Source organism: Chiloscyllium plagiosum, unplaced genomic scaffold (assembly GCF_037043375.1).
Source record: "Chiloscyllium plagiosum isolate Xiang-an unplaced genomic scaffold, Cpla_swu_hap1 HiC_scaffold_45, whole genome shotgun sequence".
Lineage (NCBI taxonomy): Eukaryota > Metazoa > Chordata > Chondrichthyes > Orectolobiformes > Hemiscylliidae > Chiloscyllium > Chiloscyllium plagiosum.
In genome coordinates, this window is record NW_028270183.1 from 31,422,685 (window position 1) to 31,428,684 (window position 6,000).

Below are 6,000 nucleotides of genomic sequence, written 5' to 3' on the forward strand. Positions count from 1 at the left end.
GTTAAAGTGTTTGGCTATGGGGTGGTTGGGTTGGTTGGTCCGGGTGTCCCAGAGGTGTTCTCTGAAACGTTCCGCAAGTAGGCGGCCTGTCTCCCCAATAAAGAGGCGGCCACATCGGGTGCAGCGAAAGCAATAGATGATGTGTGTGGAGATGCAGGTGAATTTGTGGCGGATATGGAAGTGTCCCTTGGGGCCTTGGAGGGAAGTAAGGGGGGAGGTGTGGGCGCAAGTTTTGCATTTCTTGCGGTTGCAGAGGAAGGTGCCGGGAGTGGAGGTTGGGTTGGTGGGGGGTGTGGACCTGACGAGGGAGTCACGGAGGGAGTGGTCTTTCTGCTGACCTCTCCGCCCCCACCCCACTCCGGCCTATCACCCTCACCTTGACCTCCCTCCACCTATCGCATTTCCAAGGCCCCTCCCCAAGTCCCTCCTCCCTACCTTTTATCTTAGCCTGCTGGACAGACTTTCCGCATTCCTGAAGAAGGGCGTATGCCCGAAACGTCGATTCTCCTGTTCCTTGGATGCTGCCTGACCTGCTGCGCTTTTCCAGCAACACATTTTCAGTTCTGATCTCCAGCATCTGCAGCCCTCACTTTCTCTCAAAGAGGGCTGATAGGTAAGGCTGATGAACTCAGGGCGTGGTTAGATACGTGGGCTGAGATATTATAGCCATTATAGAAACATGACTAAGGGAACGACAGGACAAGCAGCTTGATGTGTCAGGGTATAGATGTTTTAGGCAGGACAGAGGTGGTGGAAGGAAGGGAGGGGGAGATGTTTTTTGTACAAGGCATGTTCCATAACAATAATCAGAAATGAAATAACTGAATAATCATCCAATGAGGCTTTGTGTGTCGAGCTCAGGAATAAGGAGGGATGATGACGTTATTGGGTTGTACTGTAGGCCCTCACATTCTCAATTGGAATTAGAGGAACAAATTTGCAGGGAGATTGGTGAGACTTGCAGGAGCAACAGAGGGAGCATCCTGTGAATGCCCCATTGCAACCAACAACAGCCCTCCACACTATGTCCCACTCCACAAGCCTTCGCTAAGGTGTTTGATAAGACTCCACACTGTATGCTATTGCACAAAGTTTGGACGTTTGGGACTGAAGGTGATTTGGAGGTATGGATCAGAAATTGGCGAGCTGACAAAAGACAGGTGGTGGTTGATGGGAAATGTTCATCCTGGAGCTCAGTTACCAGTGGTGTGCCACAACGATCTGTTTTGGGGCCACCGGTACTTTTCAGTTTTATAAATGATTTGGAATGGGCTTAGAAGGATGAGTGATTAAATTTGTGGATGACACTAAGGTAGGCACAGTTGTGGATAGTGCCAACGGATGTTGCAGGTTATAGAGGGACATAGATAAGACACAGATCTGGGCTCAAAAGTGATGAATGGAGTTTAAAACGGAAAGGTATGAGGTAGTTCACTTCAGAAGAAGTAATAGGAATGCAGAATACTGGGCTAATGGTAAGGTTCTTGGTAGTGCAGATGAATAGAGAGATCTCGGTGTCCAGGTGCATAAATCCCTGAAAGTTGCCGCCCAGATTGATCGGGTTGTTAAGAAGGAATATGTTGTGTTGATGTTTATTGGTAGGGGGATTGAGTTTCGGAGCCACAAGGTCATGCTTCAGCTGTACAAGACACTGATAAGGCCGAACCTGGAGTATTATATACAGTTCTGGTAACCTCATTATAGGAAGGATGTGGAAGCTTTGGAAAGGATTCAGAGAAGATTTACTTGGATGATGCCTGGTATGGAAGGAAGGTCTTACAAGGAAAGGCTGAGGAAACTGAGCCTGTTTTCATTGGAAAGAATACGGTGGAGAGGTGGCTTAATCGAGACATATAAGATAATCAGAGGGTTAGAAGTGTGGACAGTGAGAGCCTTTTTTCTCAGATGGTGAAGGCTAAAATGAGGGGCCATAGCTTAAATTGAGGGGTGATAGATTTAGGACAGATGCCACAGGTAGTTTCTTTAATCAGAGAGTAGTAGGAGCGTGGAATGCCCTGCCCGCAACGATAGTAGATCACTGATGTTAAGGGCATTTAAATGGGCATTGTACATGAACATGGATAAGAATGGAATGGTGTAGTTTAGATTGGCATCAGATTAATTTCACAGGTTGACACAACATCGAGTGCTGAAGGGCCTGGACTGCACTGTAATATTCTATGTTCTCTGTTCTATGTTCAACTGTCACTTTGCAAAGAAAAACAATAAGATGAAGACAATACCTGAATCATTTAATGTAAGATTCGCTTTTACAATCATACAGATGGCATCCCTTATTTGGAGAGCTCCCGCACCTCCTTTTCCATCTTGTGTAATAATCTCAGCTGTAAAATATCCTGGATATTCAGTTCCCAACATTGGTTACCCTGTCACCATGTCTGTCTCACCTTGTTAAATCATATCCTTATACCTCGGTTTATGCAATGAATTCCTCAATCCTTTTTGAGAAAGCAACACACATCCAGACAGAGTGCCTTTCATTCATCTTTTTAACCCATTATTCCCTATTCCAATGTCACTTTTATTGCTCACATTTACCGCTCAGAAAACAGTCAGACATCATCATACTCACAGAATCAGACCTAATGGGTAATGTTGCATGAAGGAACATTACCATCCCTGGGTCTACCCTGTCTGACCGGTAGGACAGACCCACTAGTGGTGGTGGCACCGTGGTATAGTCAGGAAATGAATTACGCTGGGATTCTCCAGCATTATTCTAGAACCCAAGAAATCTCACGTTTAATGATGGTCAAGGAAACCGCTTGCTGATGGACATCTACTATCCTCCATATTATCCCTCAGTAATGATTCTGTTCCCCTTGATATTGAAAACAAATGGGACGAAGCGCTAGGGTGACAAGGACACTGAACGTACTCTGGGTGTGGTACTTCAATGTCCAAAGATGGAATGTCTCCACAGACCCATCACTGACTTGTGCAGGACTAGGCCTCAATTGCACAGAAGCTAGAATCTGAACTGATGAGAGAACCAACAAGGCAGAAACATTCTCAGCAAATGACTTTGCCCAGATGTCTGTGCAATAACAGTGTCTGTAAGAGCTCGCAGTACATATTCCTGGTAAAGTCTCAGCCTCATTTAAAGATATGGCCCAAGGTGTTATATAACACTACCTCCTGCGAAATAGGACATAGTTCTAAAGGACCTAGCAAATGGAAACTGGGCATCAATGAGGCACTGTCGGCTCTCAGCAGCTGCAGCATCAATGGCCTTCCCTCCATCATCAACTCAGAAGTGGGTTGTTCACTGATGGGGGTTCCACAATGTTCAGCCCTATTCACAGGTAAACTGGTACTGAAGCAGCTATTCAGACCACCAAACAGGAACAGAAGAGGAAATTCGGCCATTGGAGCCTGATACTCAGCAATTAGAGCACTTTTTTAACTCTAATGTCTGTTACACAGGAAACGGAAGGAAACATTCAGCCTTTCAAAGCTGCTACATAGGAATATGGGGATAGAACATAGAACATAGAACAATACAGCACAGAACAGGCCCTTCGGCCCACGATGTTGTGCCGAACATTTGTCCGAGCTTAAGCACCCATTCATGTACCTATCCAATTGCCGCTTAAAGTTACCCAATGATTCTGACACTGCCACTCCCACAGGCAGCGCATTCCATGCCCCCACCACTCTCTGGGTAAAGAACCTACCCCTGACATCCCCCCTATACCTTCCATTCTTCACGTTAAATTTATGTCCCTTGTAACACTCTGTTGTACCCGGGGAAAAAGTTTCTGACTGTCTGTTCTATCTATTCCCCTGATCATCTTATACACCTCTATCAAGTCACCCCTCATCCTTCTCCGTTCCAATGAGAAAAGGCCTAGCACTCTCAACCTATCCTCGTACGACCTATTCTCCATTCCAGGGAACATCCTGGTAAATCTTCTCTGCACCCTCTCCATAGCTTCCAAATCTTTCCTAAAGTGAGGCGACTAAAGCTGCACACAGTACTCCAAATGTGGCCTAACCAAAGTCCTGTACAGCTGTAACATCACTTCACAACTCTTGAATTTAATCCCTCTGCTAATAAACGCTAATACACCATAGGCCTTCTTACAAGTTCTATGCACCTGAGTGGTAACTTTCAAAGATCTCTGAACATAGATCCCAAGATCCCCCTGCTCCTCCACCTTACTAAGATCCCTACCGTTAACCCTGTATTCTGCGTTTTTATTTGTCCTTCCAAAATGGACAACCTCACACTTGGCAGGGTTGAACTCCATCTGCCACTCCTCAGCCCAGCTCTGCATCATATCTAAGTCCCTTTGCAGCCGACAACAGCCCTCCTCACTATCCACAACTCCACCAATCTTCGTATCATCTGCAAATTTACTGACCCACCCTTCGACTCCCTCTTCCAAGTCATTAATAAAGATTACAAACAGCAGAGGACCCAGAACTGATCCCTGCGGAACTCCACTTGTAACCGGGCTCCAGGCTGAATATTTACCATCTACCACCACTCTCTGACTTCGACCGGTTAGCCAGTTTTAGATCCAACTGGCCAAATTCCCCTCTATCCCATGCCTCCTGACTTTCCGCATAAGCCTACCATGGGGAAACTTATCAAATGCCTTACTAAAATCCATGTACACTACATCCACTGCTCTACCCTCATCCATATGCTTGGTCACCTCCTCAAAGAATTCAATAAGACTTGTAAGGCAAGACCTACCCTTCACAAATCCGTGCTGGCTGTCCCTAATCAAGCAGTGTCTTTCCAGATACTCATAAATCCTATCCCTCAGTACCCTTTCCATTACTTTGCCTACCACCGAAGTAAGACTAACTGGCCTGTAATTCCCGGGGTTATCCCTATTCTCTTTTTTGAACAGTGGCACAACATCACCACTCTCCAGTCCCCTGGTACCACCCCTGTTGACAGTGAAAACGAAAAGATCATTGCCAATGGCTCTGCAATTTCCTCTCTTGCTTCCCACATAATCCTAGGATACATCCCGTCAGGCCTGGGGGACTTGTCTATCCTCAAGTTATTCAAAATGTCCAACACATCTTCCTTCCTAACAAGTATCTCCTCTAGCTTACCAGTCCATTTCACAATCTCCTCTTCAACAATACAGTCCCTCTCATTTGTAAATACTGAAGAAAAGTACTCATTCAAGACCTCACTTATCTCTGCCGACTCAATACACAGTCTCCAACTACTGTCCTTGATCGGACCTACCCTCATTCTCTTCATTCTCATGTTTCTCACATACGCATAAAATGCCTTGGGGTTATCCTTGATCCTATCCGCCAAAGATTTTTCATGCCCTCTCTTAGTTCTCCTCATCGCTTTCTTCAGCTCCGTTCTGGCTATCCTGTATCCCTCCAATGCTCTGTCTGAACCTTGTTTCCTCAACCTTATGTAAGCCCCGTTCTTCCTCTTTACAAGACATTCAACCTCCCTCGTCAACCAAGGTTCCCTCACACGACCATCCCTTTCCTGCCTGACAGGTACATACTTATCAAAGACACGCCGTATCTGTTCCTTGAAAAAGTTGCACATATCCACGACATCCTTCCCTGACAGCCTGTGCTCCCAACTTATGCTCCTCAGATCCTGTCTTACAGCATCGTATTTACCCTTCCCCCAACTGTAAAACCTACCCTGTTGCACGCACCTATCTCTCTCCATAACCAAGGTGAAAGTCACAGAATTGTGGTCACCATCACCAAAATGTTAACCCACGAACAAGCCCATCACTTGTCCCGGTTCGTTACCAAGTATCAAATCCAATATGGCCTCCCCTCTGGTCGGGCAATCTACATACTGAGTTAAAAAAAGCTTCCTGTACACACTGCACAAACACCGCCCCATCCAATCTACTTGATCTAAAGAGCTTCCAATCAATGTTTGGGAAGTTGAAATCACCCATGACTACTACCCTGTGGCTTCTGCACCTTTCCAAAATCTATTTCCCAATCTGTTTCTTCACATCTCTGCTG